Consider the following 21,367-nt stretch of genomic DNA (forward strand, 5'->3'; position numbering starts at 1 on the left):
TGTCAGACAGAGCATTAGTGCCCAAGGCAGCCTATCCAATCGGGGTGTGGTCGAGGCCCAAGCAGATTGATCCTCATTTGGGGTTTCGGAAAGCCCCATAAGGCAACATTTTTCTCTGGTGGGCAGGCAGAGGGCTGCATTGTGTTTCCGGAATTTCCAATCTGAGGGTTTGTTTGCCAGGGGTGTGAGGAAGGAAGTCTGAAAACACAAGCTAGTGTTAGGTTTGGGGCCGAGGGCACGGCAGGCCCACTCTGCAGAGGCTGAATCGAGATCTCCTGCATCTGAGGTCATGGCAAGTAGGAGACGTTGCCTCAGGCTGGAGTTTGTGTCCATTATGGCCCCTTCCTGAATGGAGTGGGGGCTTCATGAGGCCAAGGAGGTTTCCCTACACTGGGAGTTGTGAGCTTCTCCAAACCTCAAGGTTTCCTTCTGCAGGACAGTCGAGTCCTATTGGGTGGTTCCCCGATGCCCCATAAGGAAAGACTCGAGAGCAGGGGTCTAAGCATGGATGCCTGGAAACGCCACCTCACATTCCCACTGGCTGCTCGGGACAGGGCAAGTTCAATCTGTGGGCTTTTGGGCAAGATACCCAAAGGGCTGAGTTAAATGGACTTTGCTGAGGATTCATAATGTAGGTTGATGGCCATGGAGACCTTGGAATGTGGCGGTGGCTCAGGGACTCTGCAGGATTCTCCAACCCGAAGGGTTTGACACAACTCCAACAAGGAATCTCCCCATGGTGACGCCTGGGTGGCTCAGTGGGCTGAACCGCTGCCTTCGGCTCAGGTCATGATCCAGGGGTCCTGGGATCGAGTCCCGCATCGGGCTCCTTGCTCGGCGGGGAGCCTGCTTCTCTCTCTGCCTCTGCCTGCCTCTCTGCCTGCTTGTGTGTACTCGCTTGCTCTCTCTCTCTCTGGCAAATAAATAAAAAATCTTAAAAAAAAAAAAGGAAGCTTCCCATGTGGAGATGAGAGGTGTTCTGTTTGGTGCCTCAGGAAAGCCACAAATGCTGGTCTTTGACCCAAGGTCTCTGAGGAGTGACACCTGGAAACCAAAGTAAGAGTACAGATTAGGGCCTAGGGTCCTGCCCGGTTAAATATTCTGTCTATTTGGATATCTGTCTGCGGGTCTGCATGAAGGTAGTTGCTCAGCTTGTGTCAGATTGCCCCTGTTTGTCCAGGGTGGCTTACAGTAGTGGGATGTCCGCTGGGGCCTTGAGGTTTCTCCTATTCTGTAGGGTTGTGGCCAATGAAATGGGCACAGTTTCCTAGGAAAGAGAAGGCACAGTCCTGTGGTGTGGCTCCAGAGGACCCAGCCTTGAGGCTGTGTGGGCCAGGGCTGTGGGGACAGATGTCCAAAAACACAAACGTGGCTCAGGTTTGAGGCCAAGGTTATGGCAGGCCTGATCTCCAGTCACTGAGGGGAGCTTTTCTGGATATGAAAGGAGGGCAAGTGGGAGGCAGTCGCTCAGGCTTTTGTCTCTGGGTGTTGTGTCCACAATGGCCGTTTAATGTATGTTTTGTCTCATGGGCCGTGGAAGAGTCTCCCTCTCTGGTGATTTGCCAGCTCCCAATTGTTTGGGGTCATTCTGTGGGAAGGGAAGAATACTGTTTTCTGCCACAGGTTTCCCCCCAGTAGAGAGATATTAGAGCAGAGCAGTGGTTACTGACACCTGGAATACCTGCCATCTTGTTAGGCCTGGGTCCCTATGGGCATGGCAAGCTCCATATGCAGGCTCTTGGTCCAGCCACTGAGAGGCATTACTTGAATAAGAGACTCACTCTGAGGGTCACAATGCGTGTTTGTTCCTAAGGCGTCCCTCAAGCATGGGCGTGGTCTCATGGGCCATGAAAGTTTCTCCTACACTGAAGGTTTGACTCACTGCCAACAGCAAGGTTTCCTGCCATGGGGAAGGAGGAGTTCTGACTTGTGCATCAGGTTCTCCCCTGTGCAGTGATTGGAGATAAGTTTTAGCTTCTGATGCCTGAAAACCCACTTTGAGAAGGGATGATGACCTAAGTCAAGCAGTTTGATCCTCTTTTGGGGTTTCTGGACAACCCCATAGACAAGGTTTATCTTCTGGTGGGCTGGCAGAGTGCTTCGTTGTGGCCCGAGAATTCCCAAACGGGAGAGCTTGTGGGCCAGGAGTATGATGACGGAAGTCTGAAAACACAAGCTAGGGGGAGGTTTGGGGCCAAGGACACGGCAGGCTCACTCTGCAGAAGCTGAATCGAGATCTCCTGCATCTGAATTCAGGGTGATTATCAGACGATGGATGATGCTGGAGTTTGTGTCCATGATGGCCCCTTCATGAAGCGGGGACATCATGAGGCCAAGGTGGTTTTCCCACGCTCAGTTTTTGAGTTGCTCCAAACCACAAGATTTCCTTCTGCGGGACAGTGGAGTCCTGTAGGATGGCTCCAGGATGTCCCATATGGATGGACTGGAGAGCAGGGTTCAAAGGATGGATGCCTGTACAGCATACCTTGCATTCCCATTGGCTATTTGCAACAAGACATGGTTGATCTCCTAGCTCTGGGGAAAGCTACCCAGGGGGCTGAGTTCAAATGGACTCTCCTGCGGATAGGTCGTAATGAGAGTTTGTGTCCATGGAGACCTTAGAATGTGCTGGTGTTTCAGGGGCCCTGCAAAATTCGCCTAACCTGAAGGGTTTGATAGAGCTCCAAAAAGAAAGCTCCCCATGTGGAGATGAAAGAGGTTCTGTTTGGTGCCTCAGAAATTCCCCATATGCTGTTCTTCGAACCCAGGCCTCTGAGGAGTGACACCTAGAAACCAAAGCAAGAGTTCAGATTAATTCTAGATGCCTGTCTGGTTCAATCTTCTGTCTCTTTGGACATCCGTCTGCGTGTCTGTGTGGATGTAGTTGCTCAGCTTGTGTCAGAAAGCCCTGTTTGACCAGGGCGACTTACAGGAGTGGGAGGTCCCTAGGGGCCTATCCAGTTCAATCTTCTTCTATTTGGACATCTGTCTATATTTCTGATTGGAGGTAGTTGCAGAGCTGTTGTCAGATCGCCCCTGTTGTCCTGGGCGGCCTACACTATTGGGATCGCCTCATTGACTTTGGAGGTTTCTCTTAATTTGCAAGGTTGTGGCCAATAGAATGGGCAGTATTCCTTTGGAGAGGGAAGGCATAGTTTTGAGGTGTGGCTCCAGGGGCCCAAGCATGGAAGGTGTGTGGGTCAGGGCTGTGGGCACAGACGTCTGAAAACACAAACTCGGCTTAGGTTTGGGGACGTAGTTATGGGAGGCCCGATCTACAGACCGTGAGGAGAACTCTTCAGGATATGCACAAAGGGTGTGAGGTGCTTGCTCAGGCTTTTGTCTCTGGATTTTGTGTCAACGATGGCTGTGGAATGTCGGGGAGGCCTCATGGTCCATGGGCATAATTCCCTCTCTGTGCATTTGGACCGTTCCCAAGAGTTCGGGGTAAATATGTGGGATGGGAAAGTGATTACTGTTTTGTTATCTCAGGTGTCCTACCAAAAGAGGAATTCTAGAGCAAAGACCTTGGGAGGGGCAATTGGGCAACCCGACCTCTGGGTGAAAATTGGGGCCTAGGGAGATGGCAAGCCCAATATGCCATCTCTTGGTCCAGCCACTGAAAGACCTTACTTGAGGACAGGGCTCACGCTGATGGTCACAATGCGTGTTTGTGCCCTCTCGGCTCTCAAGCATGGGTGGGGCCTCATTGGCCACGCTGGTTTCTAATCCACTGAACGGTGGACAACATGCCAACCACAGGGTTTCTTGCCATGGGGAAAAATGAGTTCTGGCTTCTGCATCGCGTTCACCCCTGGTCCTTGATTGGGGTTAAGGTCTAGGTTCTGAAACCTGAAAAGCTAGGTTGGGAAGAGATGACGAGCTAAGGCCTTGGAAGGTCCAATATGCTCAGTGTGCAGCCAGCTGTCTGGGTGTCAGTAGGGAGGTCGGTGCTCACACTGTGTCAGACAGGGCCTTAGTGCCCAAGGTAAACTGTATAATTGTGGTACAGTCCAGTGGCGTACAGGTTGATAATCATTTGGGGTTTCTAGGTAGCCCCATAGGGCAATATTTTTCTTCTGGAGCGCGGGCAGAATGTTGCACTTTGTCTCCTGAATTCCCAAACTGGAGGGCCATGAGTGTGAGGACAGAAGTCTGAGAACACAAGAGAGGCTTAGGTTTCGGGGCAAGGGCATGGCAGGCACACTCTGCAGAGCTGAATCAAGATCCCGTGCATCTGAAGTCAGGGTGAGTATCAGATGTTGGTTCAGATTGGACTTTCTGTCCATGATGGCCCTTTCATGAAGGGGACAGAGCAAACACGAGACCATGGAGTTTTTCCCCTGATGGGAGTTTTGAGATGCTCCAAACCGCAAGGATTCCTTCTGCAGAACAATGGAGACTTGTTGGAGTGGTCCAGGGCATCCCATACGGAAGGACTCCAGAGCACAGTTCTAAGGATGTATGCCTTGGCAGCCTGCCTCACATTCCAATTGTCTCCTAGTGACAAGACAGGTTCAATCGGTTGGCTCTTGTAGAGGAAGTAAAGGGGTTGAGTTGTAATGGACTCTCCTGCAAATGGGTCTCAATGTGGGTTTTGTCCATGCAGACCTTGAAATGGGGTGGTGGCACTGGAGCCCTGAAGGATTCTCCTAACCTGAGGTTTTTACACAGCTCCAACGTGCAAGTTTCCCATGTGGAGATGAGAATTGCTCTGATGGAGCCTCAGGAAACCCCCATATGCTGGTATTAGAAACCAGGCCTCTGAGGAGAGATGCCTGGAAACTAAAGCAATGGGTCCGATTATGGCCTAGGGGTCTCTCCGGTTCAATCTTCTTGTCTGTGGACATCTGTCTACGGGTCTGAGTGGAGGCAGCCCTCTGCTGGTGTCAGATCGCCTCTGTTTTTCCTGGGTGGCCTACACTATTTGGATGGCCTCGGGTGCTTTGGAGGTTTCTCCTAATTTGTATGGCTGTGGCAAATGGAATGGGCAGAATTCCCTTGGAGAGAACAGGGAAAGTCCTGATTTGTGGTACCATGGGCCCCAGCCTGGAGGGTGTATGGGCCCAGACTATGGGAACAGAAGTCTGAAAACACAAATTCGCCTTAAGATTGAGGACGTAGGTATGGCAGGCCCGATCTACAGACCATGAGGAAACATCTTCAGGATATGAACAAAGGGCGAGTGTGAGGCACATGCTCAGGCTTTTGTCTCTGGATTTTGTGTCACCGATGGCCATGGAATGACGGTGTGGCCTCATGGGCCATGGATGAGTCTCCAAACTGTGTGGATTTGGCCCAATCCCAAGAGTTAGGGGTCTTTCTTGGGATGGTAGGAGTCCTTTCAGTATCCTAACCTGGTCTCCCATCTAAAGAGGGATTCTAGAGCAGAGCCCTGAGGAGAGGTGACTGGACATCATGACCTCTGGTTAAAATTCAGGGCCTAGGGGCATCACAAGCCCCATATGCGGGCTCTTGCTCCTGCCACTGAGAGGCCTTACTTGAAGACAGGGCTCACGCTGAGTGTCACAATGTGTGTTTGTGCCCAATGCTGCCCACAAGCATGGGCGGGGCCTCATGTGCCACAAGGTTTTTCCTACAATAAATGTTGGACAACATGCCAACCACACTATTTCTTACCATGGGGAAGGATGAGTTCTGATTTCTGCATCACGTTCAACCCTGGGGATTGATTGGAGATAAGGTCTAGGTTCTGAAGCCTGAAATACGAGGTTGGGAAGAGGTGACAACCTAAGGACATGGCGGGTCGTTGTGCTCTGTGTGCGGCCAGCTGTCTGGGTGTTGGTCGGGAAGTCTGGGATCAGCCTGTGTCAGACAGGGCATTAATTCCCAGACTGTATAATTGGGGTACAGTAGAGTGGCGTACAGGTTGATCCTCATTTGTGGTTTCTGGGTAGCTCCATAGGGCAACTTTTCTCTTCTGGAGGGCAGTTATATTGCTGCATTGTGGCTCCAGTATTGCCAAACTTGAGCCCTTGTGGGCCAGGAGTATGAGGATGGAAGTCTGAGAACACAAGCTAGGCTTAGATTTCGGGGCGAGGGCACGGAAGGCACTCTCTGTAGAGCTGAATGGAGATCCCTTGCATCTGACATCAGGGTGATGCTCAGACATAGTCTCAGGATAGGGTTCCTGTCCATGATGACCCCTTCATGAAGGGGCCGGGCATCACAAGGCCATGGATTTTTCACCAAGGGAGTTCTGAGATGATCCAAACTACAAGGATTCCTTCTGCAGGACAGTCAGGACCTGTTAGATGGCTCCAGGACATCCCGTACATAACGATTCCAGAGCAGGGCCTAAGGATGGATGCCTGGGCAGCCCGGCTCACATTCCAATTGTCTACTAGTGGCAAGACAAGTAAGATATGCTGGCTCTGGGGGAGAAACCAAGGGGGCTGAGTTTAAATAGACTCTTCTGCATATGTGTCCTAATGTGGGTTTGTGTCCATGGAGACTTGGAATGGGGTAGTGGCACTGGGGCCCTGAAGGATTCTTCTAACCAGAGGTTTTGAGACAGCTCCAAAAAGCAAGTTTCCCACGTGGAGACGACATATGTTCTAATAGGTGCGTCAGGAAACCCCCATATGCTAGTATTGGAAACCAGGCTTCTGATGAGAGATGCCTGGAAACCAAAGCAATGGATCCAGTTAGGGCCTATGGTCCTGTCTTGTTCAATCTTCTTCTCTGTGGACATCTGTCTATGGTTCTGAGTGGAGGCAGTTGTTCACTAGTGGCAGATCATCCCTGTTTTTCCTGGGAGGCCTACACTATTGGGAAGGCCTCAGGGGCTTTGGAGGTTTCTCCTAATTTGTACGGTTGTTGCCAATGGAATGGGAAGAATTCCTTTGGAGAGGACAGGCACAGTCCTGAATTGTGGCACCAGAGGCCCCAGCCTGGAGGGTGTTGGGTTAGGGCTGTGGGGACAGAAGTCTGAAAACACAATCTCAGCTTAGGTTTGGAGACGTAGGTATTGCAGACTCATTTTACAGACCGTGAGGAGACATCTTCGGGATATGAGCAAAAAGCAAATGTGAGGTGCTTGCTCAGGCTTTTGCCTCTGGCTTTTTTGTCAATGATGGCTGTGGAATGTTGAGGTGGCCTGAAGGGCCATGGACGAGTGTCCCTCTCTGGGAATTTGGCCTGATCCCAAGAGTATGGGTGCATTTTGTGGGATGTGCTTCCTTACTTTTTTTTTTTCTTTTTAACCTTTGTTGTCTCATCAAAGTGGGATTCAGAGCACAGCCCTGGGAATGGCAACTTGACAGCCCGAACTCTGGTTAAGGATTGGGCCTAGGGACATGGCAAGCCCCATAAGCGGGCTCTTGGTCCAGCCACTGAGAGGCCTTATTTGAGGACTGGGCTCACACTGAGGGTCACAATGCGTGTTTGTGTCGAACGAAGACCTCAAGCATCGGCAGGGCCTCATGGGCCACGCTGGTTTCTCCTACACTGAATGTTGGACAACATAACATCCGCAATATTTCTTGCCATGGGTAAGGATGAGTTCTGATTTCTGCATTACGTTCACCCCTGGGCAGTGATTGGAGATAAGGTCTAGGTTCTGAAACCTGAAAACCAAGATTGGGAAGAGATGAGGACCTAAGGCATGGTGGGTCCAAATGTGTTCAGTGTGCGGCAGCTGTCTGGGTGTATGTCGGGAGGTCCTGGCTCAGGCTGTGTCAGACAGAGCATTAGTGCCCAGGGTAGACTCTATATTTGGGGTACAGACGAGTGGCATGCGATTTGATCTTCATTTGGGGTTTCTTGGTAGCCCCAGAGGGCAAATTTTTTCTTCTTGAGGGCAGGCAGAGTGCTGCATTGTGGCTCCGGAATTCCCAAACTGGAGGGCCTGTGGGCCAAGAGTGTGAGGACAATAATCTGAGAACGGAAGCTAGGCATAGGGTTCGGAGCGATGGCACAGCAAGCACGCTCTGCAGAGCTGAATCGAGATCTCGTGCATCTGAAGTTTGGGCGAGGATCAGATGGTGGCTCAGTTTGGAGTTTCTGGCCATGATCGCCTCTTCATGAAAAGGGGGGTTATCACAAGGCCATGTAGGTTTTCCCACGATGGGAGTTGTGAGATGCTCCAAACAGGAAGGATTCTGCAGGAAAATTGAGACCTGTTGGAATGCTCCAGGATGTCCCATATGGAACGACTCCAGAGCAGGGATCTAAGGATGGATGCCAAGGCAACCCGCTTCCCATTCCAATTGTCTCCTAGTGACAAGACAGGTTCGATCTGCTGGCTCTGGGCGAGCAACAGAGGGGGTTGATTGAAATGTACTCTCCTGCGGTTGGGTCCTAATGTGGGTTTATGTCCATAGAGACATTAGAATGGGGAGTATTTCCTTCTGGGGACAGGATATGTTCTGATGTGAGGCTCAGGGAACAGATGTTGTATCATAAGTTGATTTTAGAGAACAGCCATCTGAGGACAGATTCCTGAAAACCTATTCTTGGGTTCTAATGGTGTCCTAAGGGCATGCCAGGTTCAATTTTCTGACTCAGGATCATTGACTTTAGTGTCTGCCTGGATGTAGGTGATCAGGGTGTTTCAGACTGTGCTTTTGCATGCAGAGCCACTTCCAATATTGCAGTGGATCAAGGGCCTTGCAGGTTTCTCCTAATCTGGAGGGTTTGGGCAAATGTGATGGGCAAAGTTTTCTTGGGGATGGCAGGCACAGTCCTGTGGTGTGGCTCCAGAGACCCTATCCTGGAAGACATGTGAGGCATGGTTTTGGGAGAGAAGTCTGCAAACGAACACTATGTTTAGTCTTAGTGGCACGGTGATCACAGCCCAATGTGTCGACCTGGAGGGCAGCTTGTCAGGAACTGTAATTAGGGTGACTCGATGGCGGTAGCACAGCCTTTTCTATCGGCATTGTGTGTCCAAGATGGCCTCAGAACGCCAGTGAGTTCTTATGGGTCCATGGGAGTTTTTTCCTCCCTAAGGATCCTGGCGGCTCCCCATAGTTTGGTGGTTTTTTCGGTGAAGGGAAGAGTGGAGTTTTCCATCATTGGGGTGCCAAAAAACAGGGATTTGAGAGATGGGTCTGGGTCTGGGCACCAAGAAATTCCCACCAATGGTTTGGATTTGGGCCTATGGGCGTACCGGGGGTGCAATGGGGGATCCTGGTTGTGCAATAGAGAGGGCTTGTTTGAAAGCATGCTCAGGCTGAGGGTCACAATCCCTGTTTGTTCCCAGGGCACCCTTCAGAAATGGAAAGGGTCTCATTGCCCATGCAGCTGGCTCCCTTTCTGAGGGTTGGACCCACTTCCCAACAGCTAGGTTTCCTGCCATGGGGAAGAAGCAGATCTCTATTGGGCGTCAGTTTCCCCCATTGGCATGAATTCCAGCAGAGGTCTGGAGACGGATGTCCGAATACCAAGGATGGGTAGTGAGGACGTACTGGGCCATGGCCAGTCTCACATGCTGGATATGGGCCCTGCTCTCTGGGTCGCTGACACGGGGTTTGGGGCTCAGGCTCTGTCAGACACAGCACTAGTGGCCAGAGCTGCCTAAAAATTGGGTATCAGCAAGGGTCAAGCAGATGATCTTCATGTGGGTTTTTTGAGCAGTCTTACCAGGCACCACTTCATTCTATGGGGAAGGCAGAATGCTGCTTTGTGGATCCAGAATTCAGTATCAAGTGGGCTTCAGTACCAGTAGGGTGAGGATGGAATTGTAAACACAAGCTAGAGTTAAATTCAGTTCAAAGCAGAAGACAGTTCCAATATGAAGCAACTCATTCGAGACTTCCAGCACCTGAGTAAGGGCGTGAGAAAGATGTTTGCTCAGACTGGAGTTTGTGTCTATGATGACCAAAAAATGGAGAGGTGGCATCAAGAGACCATGGGGGATTCCCCATGCTGAGGCTTTTGAGATGCTCCAAATTTCAAGGTTTCCTTCTACTGGACATGTGGAGTCTGGTTTGTTTGCTCTGGTGTCTCCTATGTGGAAATTTTTGGTAGCAGAGACCTTCATCATGGATGCCTAGAAAGCACAAGTCCAATGAACATTGCAGCTGATGAACATGACAGGTTCATAAAGGTGGCTCTGGGGCCAAGGGCCAAGGCCTGGAGTTGACATGGAATCTCTTGCAGTTGCGTCCCAATGCTGGTTTGTTACCAGGTAGGTCTTAGAATGTGCTGGGGATTAAGGAGTCATGAAGGATTCTCCTACCCTGAGGGTTTGGCACAGGTCGAAGTGCTCAGTTTCCTTCTTGGGACAGGAGATGTTCTGTTGTGTGGCTCAGGGTCCACATGTTGTAACCTAACTTGGTATTCCAGAACAGGCCTCTGAGACAGATGCCTGAAACCTAATCTAGGGTTCCAATGATATCCTAGGTGCATGTCAGTTTCAATTTTCTGTCTTAGGACAATTGACTTGGATGTCTACCTGGATGGAGGTGATCAGAGTGTTTCAGACTGCGCATTTTTGTCCAGAGCGGCTTCCAATATTGGGGTGGGATCAAGGGACTTGCAAGTTTCTTCTAATCTGGAGGGTTAGGGCAACTGTGATGGGCAAAGTTTCCTTGGAGATGGCAGATACAGTCCTGTGGTGTGGCTCCAGAGACCCCATCATGGAGGGCATGTGAGCTATGGTTTTGGGAGAGAACTCTGCAAATGAAAACTCAGATTAGGCTTAGTCATGCAATGATTGCAGGCCCAACACATCGACCTGGAAGGCAGCTCCTCAGTCATTAGAGTGACTCCTCAGTAATTAGAGTGACTCAATGAAGGTAGCACAGGCTTTTTTATCTGCATTGTGTGTCCAGGATGGCTTTGGAATGCAGGTGTGGTCTCATGGGTCCATGGGTGATTTTTCCTCTCTACGGATCCTGGTGACTCCCAATCGTTTGGTGACTTTTTCGGGGAAGGGAAGAGTGCTGTTTTCCATCTTGGGGTGCCGCAAATCAGGGATTCCAGAGACAGGCTCTGGGTTTGGACACCAAGAAATTCCCACCAAGGTTTAGGATTTGAGCCTAGGGGCATACCAGGCCTGCAATGCTGGTTCCTGGTGGTGCAACTGAGAGGGCTTGTTTGAAAGCTTGCTCAGGCCAAGGGTCACAATGCCTGTTTGTTCTTAGGGCACCCCTCAGGAGTGGGCATGTCTCATTGCCCAAGCAGCTGGCTCCCTCTCGGAGGGTTGGACAACCATACCAACAGCTAGGTTTCCTGCCATGGGGAAGGAGCTGTTCTCTATTGGGCTTCAGGTTCCCCCACTGGAAGGGATTCCAGCAAAGGTCTGGAGACCGATGCCCAAATAAAAAGGATGGGTAGTGAGGCTGGACTGGGCCATGTCCGGTCGCACATGCTGGATATGGGTCCTGTTCTCTGGTGGCTGACACGAGGTTGGGGCTCAGGCTCTGTCAGACACAGCATTAGTGGCCAGAGCAGCTTATAAATCAGGGTTGACTCGAGGGACGAGCAGATGATCCACATGTGGTTTTTGGGGCAGACTCACCAGGCAGACTCACTCTTCTTTCTATGGGGAAGGCAGAATGCTGCTTTGTGGCTCCAGAATTCCCTATTAAGAGGTCTTCAGGACCAGTAGGGTGAGGATGGAATCGTAAACACAAGGTAGTGTTAAATTCCTTTCAAAACAGAAGGCAGTTCAAATGTTTAGCAATGCATTCGACACATCCAGCACCTGAGTAAGGGCAGATGAAAGATGTTTGCTCACACTTGAGTTTGAGTCTATGATGACTGACATATGTATGGGTGGCATCAAGAGGCCATGGAGGATTTCCCATGCTGAGGCTTGTGAGATGCTCCAAATAGCAAGGATTCCTTCTACTGGACAGGTAGAGTCTGGTTTACTTGCTCCAGGTTCACCCACGTGGAAATTTTTGGTAGCAGAGCCCTTCTGCATGGATGCCTGGAATGCACAAGTGCAATGACCATTCTAGCTGACAAACATGACAGGTTCATAATGGTGGCTCTTGGGCCAAGTGCCAAGGCCTTGACTTGACATGGAATCTCTTACGGATGGGTCCCAATTCTGGTTTGTTACCCGGTAGGTCTTAGAATGTGCTGGTGGCTAAGGGGCCATGAGGGATTCTCCTACCCTTAGTGTTTGAACACAGAATGAAGTGCACAGTTTCCTTCTTGGGAAGGGATATGTTCTGTTGTGTGGCTCAGGGTCCACATGTTGTATCCTAACTTGGTGTTCTAGAAGAGGCCCCTGAGGGCAGATGCTGGAAACAGAATCTAGGGTTCCTATGATGTCCAAGGTTCACGTCAGGTTCAATTTTCTGACGCAGGACCAGTGACTTGGGTGTCTGCCTGGATGTAGGTGATCAGGGTGTTTCAGACTGTGAATTTGCATCCAGAGCCGCTTGCAATATTGGGGTGGGATCAGGGGCCTTGAATGATTTTCCTAATCTGGAGGGTTTGGACAAATGTGATGGACAAAGTTTCCTTGGTGATGGCAGGCACAGTCCTGTGCTGTGGCACCTGAGACTCCATCCTGGAGGGTGTGTGAGCCATGGTTTTGGGAGAGAATTCTGCAAAGAATAATTTGTGTTACAGTCTGATGTGAGGTGATCGCAGGCCCAATCTGTCAACCTGGAGGGCAGCTCATCAGGAACTGTAATTAGGGTGATTGGATGTCGGTAGCACAGGCTTTTCTATCTGGATTGTGTGTCCAGGATGGGCTCAGAATTTAGGTGTGATCTCATGGGTCCATGGGAGACTTTTCCTCTCTAATGATCCTGGCGGCCTCCCATAGTTTGGTGGCTTATTCAGGGAACTGAAGAGTGCTGTTGTCTATCTTATAAGTGCCCAAAACAGGGATTCCAGGGACGGTTCTGAGCCTGGGTGCCTGGAAATACCACCAAGTGTTAGATTTTGGGCCTAGAGGCATACCAGGCCTGAAATGCGGGATCCTGGTGGTGCCACTGAGAGAGATTGTTTGAAAGCATGCTCAGGCTGAGGGTCAATATGCCTGTTTGTGCCCAGGGAGGAACCTAGGTTAGGGTGTTGGCTCATTGGACTTGGAGCTTGCTTCCAAGTTGAGGGTTGGCCACCCATCCCAACAGTCAGGTTTCCTGCCATAGGAAGGAGTTCTCTATTGTGCTTCAGGTTCCCCCAATGGGAGGTATTCCAGCAAATTTCTGGGGACAGGTGCCTGAATACCAAGGATTTGTAGTGATGATGGAATAGAGCCATGGTCGGCCCCACATTCTAGATATAGGTCCCGCTATCTGGGTGGCTGAAACTAGGTCGGAGCTTAAGCTCTGTCAGACACAGCGCTAGTGGCCAGGACAGCCTATAAATTGGGGTTCCCTTGAGGGCCGAGCAGATTGATCCTCATGTGGTGTTCCTGAGCAGACGTACAAGGCACTACTTATTTCTATGCGAAAGGCAGAATGCTGAGTTTAGGCTCTAGAATTTCTTTTTTTTTTTTTAATGAAAAGCATTTTTGTACACTTAGGAAAACAGAATATTTCTGTTTTATCATAGATATATTTTTCTCCAATTTATTTATTTTCAGAAAAACAGTATTCATTATTTTATCACCACACCCAGTGCTCCATGCAAGCCGTGCCCTCTATAATACCCACAACCTGGTACCCCAACCTCCCACCTCCCCGCCACTTCAAACCCCTCAGATTGTTTTTCAGAGTCCATAGTCTGTCATGGCTCACCTCCCCTTCCAATTTACCCAAAAGCACATACCCTCCCTAATGTCCATAACCCTAACCCCCTTCTCCCAACCCCCCTCCCCCCATCAACACACAGTTTGTTTCGTGAGATTAAGAGTCACTTATGGTTTGTCTCCCTCCTTATCCCATCTTGTTTCATGGATTCTTCTCCTACCCACTTAAGCCCCCATGTTGCATCACCACTTCCTCATATCAGGGAGATCATATGATAGTTGTCTTTCTCCGCTTGACTTATTTCGCTAAGCATGATGCACTCTAGTTCCATCCATGTTGTCTCAAATGGCAAGATTTCATTTCTTTTGATGGCTGCATAGTATTCCATTGTGTATATATACCACATCTTCTTGATCCATTCATCTGTTGATGGACATCTAGGTTCTTTCCATAGTTTGGCTATTGTGGACCTTGCTGCTATAAACATTCGGGTGCACATGCCCCTTTGGATCACTACGTTTTTTTGTTTTTTTTTAAGACTTATTTATTTATTTATTTGACAGAGAGAGATCACAAGTAGGCAGATAGGCAGGCAGAGAGAGAGTGGGGGAAGCAGGCTCCCTGCTGAGCAGAGAGCCCGACGCGGGGCTCGATCCCAGGACCCTGGATCATGACCCGAGCTGAAGGCAGAGGCTTTAACCCACTGAGCCACTCAGGTGCCGCTGGATCACTACGTTTGTATCTTTAGGGTAAATACCCAGTAGTGCAATTGTTGGGTCATAGGGCAGTTCTATTTTCAACATTTTGAGGAACCTCCATGCTGTTTTCCAAAGTGGTTGCACCAGCTTGCATTCCCAACCACAGTGTAGGAGGGTTCCCCTTTCTCCGCATCCTCGCCAGCATCTGTCATTTCCAGACTTGTTGATTTTAGCCATTCTGACTGGTGTGAGGTGATATCTCATTGTGGTTTTGATTTGTATTTCCCTGATGCCGAGTGATATGGAGCACTTTTTCATGTGTCTGTTGGCCATCTGGATGTCTTCTTTGCAGAAACGTCTGTTCATGTCCTCTGCCCATTTCTTCATTGGATTATTTGTTCTTTGGAAGTTGAGTTTGTTATGTTCTTTATAGATTTTGGACACTAGTCCATTATCTGATATGTCGTTTGTAAATATCTTCTCCCATTCTGTCAGTTGTCTTTTGATTTTGTTAACTGTTTCCTTTGCTGTGCAAAAGCTTTTGATCTTGATGAAATCCCAATAGTTCATTTTTGCCTTTGCTTCCCTTGCCTTTGGCGATGTTCCTAGGAAGATGTTGCTGCGGCTGAGGTCGAAGAGGTTGCTGCCTGGGTTCTCATCAAGGATTTTAATGGATTCCTTACTCACATAGAGGTCCTTAATCCATTTTGAGTCTATTTTTGTGTGTGGTGTAAGGAAATGGTCCAATTTCATCTTTCTGCACGTGGCTGTCCAATTTTCCCAACACCATTTATTAAAGAGGCTGTCTTTTTTCCATTTGACATTCTTTCCTGCTTTGTCGAAGATTAGTTGACCATAGAGTTGAGAGTCTATTTCTGGGCTCTCTATTCTGTTCCATTGATCTATGTGTCTGTTTTTGTGCCAGTACCATGCTGTCTTGATGATGACAGCATTGTAATAGAGCTTGAAGTCCGGAATTGTGATGCCACCAACTTTGGCTTTCTTTGTCAATATCCCTTTGGCTATTCGAGGTCTTTTCTGGTTCCATATAAATTTTTAAAATATTTGTTCCATCTTTGAAAAAGATGGATGGTACTTTGATAGGAATTGCATTAAATGTGTAGATTGCTTTAGGTAGCATAGACATTTTCACAATATTTATTCTTCCAATCCAGGAGCATGGAACATTTTTCCATTTCTTTGTGTCTTCCTCAATTTCTTTCATGAGTACTTTATAGTTTTCTGAGTATAGATTCTGTGCCTCTTTGGTTAGGTTTATTCCTAGGTATCTTATGGTTTGGGGTGCAATTGTAAATGGGATTGACTCCTTAATTTCTCTTTCTTCTGTCTTGTTGTTGGTGTAGAGAAATGCAACTGATTTCTGTGCATTGATCTTATATCCTGACACTTAACTAAATTCCTGTACAAGTTCTAGCAGTTTTGGAGTGGAGTCTTTTGGGTTTTCCACATAGAGTATCATATCATCTGCAAAGAGTGATAATTTGACTTCTTCTTTGCCGATTTGGATGCCTTTAATTTCCTTTTGTTTTCTGATTGCTGAGGCTAGGACTTCTAGTACTATGTTAAATAGCAGTGGTGATAATGGACATCCCTGCCGTGTTCCTGACCTTAGTGGAAAAGCTTTCAGTTTTTCTCCATTGAGAATGATATTTGCGGTGGATTTTTCATAGATGGCTTTGATGATATTGAGGTATGTGCCCTCTATCCCTACACTTTGAAGAGTTTTGATCAGGAAGGAATGCTGTACTTTGTCAAATGCTTTTTCAGCATCTATTGAGAGTATCATATGGTTCTTGTTCTTTCTTTTATTGATGTATTGTATCACATTGACTGATTTGCAGATGTTGAACCAAGCTTGCAGCCCTGGGATAAATCCCACTTGGTCGTGGTAAATAATCCTTTTAATGTACTGTTGAATCCTCTTGGCTTGTATTTTGGTGAGAATTTTTGCATCTGTGTTCATCAAAGATATTGGTGTGTAATTTTCTTTTTTGATGGGATCCTTGTCTGGTTTTGGGATCAAGGTGATGCTGGCCTCATAAAATGAGTTTGGAAGTTTTCCTTCCATTTCTATTTTTTGGAACAGTTTCAGGAGAATAGGAATTATTTCTTCTTTAAATGTTTGGTAGAATTCCCCTGGGAAGCCATCTGGCCCTGGGCTTTTGTTTGTTTGGAGACTTTTAATGACTGTTTCAATCTCCTTACTGGTTATGGGTCTGTTCAGGCTTTCTATTTCTTCCTGGTTCCATTTTGGTAGTTTATATGTTTCTAGGAATGCATCCATTTCTTCCAGATTGTCAAATTTTTGGTGTAGAGTTGCTCATAGTATGTTCTTATAATAGTTTGTATTTCTTTGGTGTTAGTTGTGATCTCTCCTCTTTCATTCATGATTTTATTTATTTGGGTCCTTTCTCTTTTCTTTTTAATAAGTCTGGCCAGGGGTTTATCAATTTTATTAATTCTTTCAAAGAACCAGCTCCTAGTTTCTTTGATTTGTTCTATTGTTTTTTTGGTTTCTATTTCATTGATTTCTGCTCTGATCTTTATGATTTCTCTTCTCCTGCTGGGCTTAGGGTTTCTTTCTTGTTCTTTCTCCAGCTCCTTTAGGTGTAGGGTTAGGTTGTGTACCTGAGACCTTTCTTGTTTCTTGAGAAAATCTTGTACCGCTATATATTTTCCTCTCAGGACTGCCTTTGTTGTGTCCCACAGATTTTGAACCGTTGTATTTTCATTATCATTTGTTTCCATGATTTTTTTTTCAATTCTTCTTTAATTTCCCGGTTGACCCATTCATTCTTTAGAAGGATGCTGTTTATCTCCATGTTTTGGGGTTCTTTCCAAACTTCCTCTTGTGGTTGAGTTCTAGCTTCAGAGCATTGTGGTCTGAAAATATGCAGGGAATGGTCCCAGTCTTTTGATATCAGTTGAGTCCTGATTTAGGACTGAGGATGTGATCTATTCTGGAGAATGTTCCATGTGCATTAGAGAAGAATGTGTATTCTGCTGCTTTGGGATGAAATGTTCTGAATATATCTGTGATGTCCATCTCGTCCAGTGTATCATTTAAGGCCTTTATTTCCCTGTTGATCTTTTGCTTGGATGATCTGTCCATTTCAGTGAGGGGAGTGTTAGAGTCCCCTACTATTATTGTATTATTGTTGATGTGTTTCTTTGATTTTGTTATTAATTGGTTTATATAGTTTGCTGCGCCCACGTTGGGGGCATAGATATTTAAAATTGTTAGATCTTCTTGTTGGACAGACCCTTTGAGTATGATATAGTTTCCTTCCTCATCTCTTATTATAGTCTTTGGCTTAAAATCTAATTGATCTGATATAAGGATTGCCACTCCTGCTTTTTTCTGATGTCCATTAGCATGGTAAATTCTTTTCCACCCCCTCACTTTAAGTCTGGAGGTGTCTTCGGGTTTAAAATGAGTTTCTTGGAGGCAACATATAGATGGGTTTTGTTTTTTTATCCATTCTGATACCCTGTGTCTTTTGATTGGGGCATTTAGCCCATTAACATTCAGGGTAACTATTGAGAGATATGATTTTAGTGCCATTGTATTGCCTGTAAGGTGACTGTTACTGTATATTGTCTCTGTTCCTTTCTGATCTACCACTTGTAGGGTCTCTTTTTGCTTAGAGGACCCCTTTAAGTATTTCCTGTAGAGCTGGTTTGGTGTTTGAAAATTCTTTCAGTTTTTGTTTGTCCTGGAAGCTTTTAATCTCTCTTTCTATTTTCAATGATAGCCTAGCTGGATATAGTATTCTTGGCTGCATGTTTTTCTCGTTTAGTGCTCTGAAAATATCATGCCAGCTCTTTCTGGCCTGCCAGGTCTCTGTGGATAAGTCAGCTGCCAATCTAATACTTTTACCATTGTATGTTACAGACTTCTTTTCCCGGGCTGCTTTCAGGATTTTCTCTTTGTCACTAAGGCTTGTAAATTTTACTATTAGGTGACGGGGTGTGGGCCTATTCTTATTGATTATGAGGGGCATTCTCTGAACCTCCTGAAATTTGATGCTCATTCCCTTTGCCATATTGGGGAAATTCTCCCCAATAATTCTCTCCAGTATACCTTCTGCTCCCCTCTCTCTTTCTTCTTCTTATTCTGGAATCTCAATTATTCTAATGTTGTTTCGTCTTATGGTGTCACTTAACTCTTGAATTCTCCCCTCATGGTCCAGTAGCTATTTGTCCCTCTTTTGCTCAGCTTCTTTATTCTCTGTCATTTGGTCTTCTATATCGCTAATTCTTTCTTCTGCCTCATTTATCCTATCAGTGAGAGCCTCCATTTTTTATTGCACCTCATTAATAGCTTTTTTGATTTCAACTTGGTTAGATTTTAGTTCTTTTATTTCTCCAGAAAGGGCTTTTATATCTCTGGAGAGGGTTTCTCTAATAGCTTCCATGCCTTTTTCAAGCCCGGCTAGAACCTTGAGAATTGTCATTTTGAAGTCTAGATCTGACATATTACCAATGTCTGTATTGATTAGGTCCCTATCCTTCAGTACTGCCTCTTGTTCTTTTTTTTTGTTGTGAATTTTTCCGCCTTGTCATTTTGTCCAGCTAAGAGTATATGAAGGAGAAAGTAAAATACTAAAAAGGTGGCAACAATCCCAGGAAAATATGCTTTAACCAAATCAGAAGAGATCCCAAATCGTGAGGAGGGATTCTTTCCGACCTCACGATTGGGTGAAGGATCTCCTCTGATTGGGATCTCCTCTGATTGGGATCTCCCAATCTCTTCTGATTAGGATCCCTTCTGATTTGGGGATAAGGAGAGTTTCAAAAAGAAAGAAAGAAAAAAAAGAAAAAAAAAGAATAAGAAAAAAGTGATTGAATTAAAAATTCAATCAAGAATTAAAAAAAGAATTAAGAAAAGAGATTGAAGAGATTGGGATCTCTTCTGACTTGGGGATAAAAAGAGTTTCAAAAAGAAAGAAAGAAAAAAAAATAAAAATAAAAATTAAAAAAAAGAAAACAAATAAAAAAGTATAAAAAAGAAAAAAAATATATATATTTATATATATCTATTAGATAAACTAGTTAAAAACATTAAAAAAGAAAAGGGTAAAATTTTAAAAAATTTAGCAGAAGAAGAGAAAATAAATGAAAAAGAAAAAAAGTAAATTAACTGCAAGACTAAAAAATCACAGGGAGAATGTCATGAGTTCCGTGGTTTGTTTTCTCCTCCTCTGGAATTCTGCTGCTCTCCTTGGTATTGAAACTGCACTCCTTGGTAGGTGAACTTGGTCGTGCCTGGATTTCTTGTTGATCTTCTGTGGGAGGGACCTGTTGTAGTGATTCTCAAGTGTCTTTGCCCCAGGCGGAATTGCACCGCCCTTACCAGGGGCCGGGCTGAGTGATCCGCTTGGCTTTGCTTTCAGGAGTTTTGTTCCCTGAGCGCTTTCCGTCGAGTTCAGGAGGACGGGAATACAAATGGCGGCCTCCTGGTCTCCAGCCCGGAGGAACCGAGAGCCCAGGGCCCCGCTCCCCAGTGCGCCCTCAGCGAACAGCTCCCAGTAACTCCCGTCTGCCTGACCTCTGGCCGTGCTCTGAGCTCACCGAGCCTGTGACCGGTTCAAGGCAACACCGAGCTGTGAGCTTACTGTCAGCTCCATCTCTGCAGCCGGCTTTCCCGTTCCAATATCCGCAAGCTCTGCAACACTCAGACACCGCCAATCCTTCTGTGACCCTGCGGGACCTGAGGCCACGCCGACCCCGCGTGGGCTTCGCCCCGTTTTAGCCTCTGGAGCGATGTGCCTCCACGGAACAGACTTTTAAAAGTCCTGATTTTGTGCTCCGTTGCTCCGCCGCTTGTCGGGAGCTGGCCCCTCCCCCCGGGGTCTATCTTCCCGTCACTTTGGATTCACTTCTCCGCCAGTCCTACCTTTCAGAAAGTGTTTTTTTTTTTCTGTTTCTAGAATTGTTGTTCTTCTTCTTCGATCTGCCAATGGATTTGCAGGTGTTTGCAATCTTTAGATAAGCTCTCTAGCTGATCTCTTGCTAGCTGAAGTAGTATCAACCTGCTACTTCTCCGCCATCTTGACTAGGCTCTAGAATTTCTTATCAAGATACCTTGGGGACAAGTAGAGTGAGGATGGAATTGTGAACACTAGCTTGGGTTCAATCAGTGACAAGCGAAAGGAAGTTCCAGTGTGCAGCAGCTGATATGAATATCCAGCACCTGAGGAAGGGCAGATGTCAGATATTTGCTCACACCGGAGTTTGTGTCTCTTATGACAGACAAATGGAGGGTTGGCATCAAGAAGCCATTTGAGGATTTCCCACGCTGAGGCTTGTGAGATGCTCCAAACAGCAAGGTTTCCTACCACTGGACAGGTGGAGTCTGGACTGTTTTCTCAAGGGTTCCCCATGTGAAAAGTTTAGGAAGCAGACCTACCTGCATGGATGCCTGGAAAGCACACCCCCATTGACGACTGCAGGTGAGGAACATGGCAGGTTCTTTCTGTTGACTGTGCGGCGAAGTACAAAGTCCTAGATTTGACATGGAATGTCCTGCAGATGGGCCACAATGCGGTTTTGTTACCAGGGTTATCTTAGAATGTGCTGGTGCCTAACGTTACGTGCAAGATTCTCCTACTCTGAGGGTTTGGCACAGGTAGAAGAGCACGGTTTCATTCTGGGGGCAGGAGATTTTCTGTTGTGTGGCTCAGGGACCACATGTTGCATCATAAGTATGTATTCACAAGAGGCCCATGAGGGCAGGTGCCTGAAAACCCAATCTCGGGTTCCAGTGATGTCCTAGGGGCATGTCAGTTTCAATCTTCAGACTCGGGACCCTTGACTTGGCTGTATGCCTGGATGGAGGTGTTCAGGTGTTTTCAGACTGTGCATTTGCATCCAGTGCGGCCACCAATGTTGGGGTGGGCTAAGTGCCTTTCAGGTTTCTTCTAATCTGTAGGGGTTGGGAAACTGTGATTGGTAAATTTTCCCAGGGAATTGCAGGCACATACCTGTGGTGTGCCTCGAGAGACCCCATCCTGGAGGCAT

This window comes from Neovison vison, chromosome 3, assembly GCF_020171115.1.
Source record: "Neovison vison isolate M4711 chromosome 3, ASM_NN_V1, whole genome shotgun sequence".
NCBI classification, from domain to species: Eukaryota; Metazoa; Chordata; class Mammalia; order Carnivora; family Mustelidae; genus Neogale; species Neogale vison.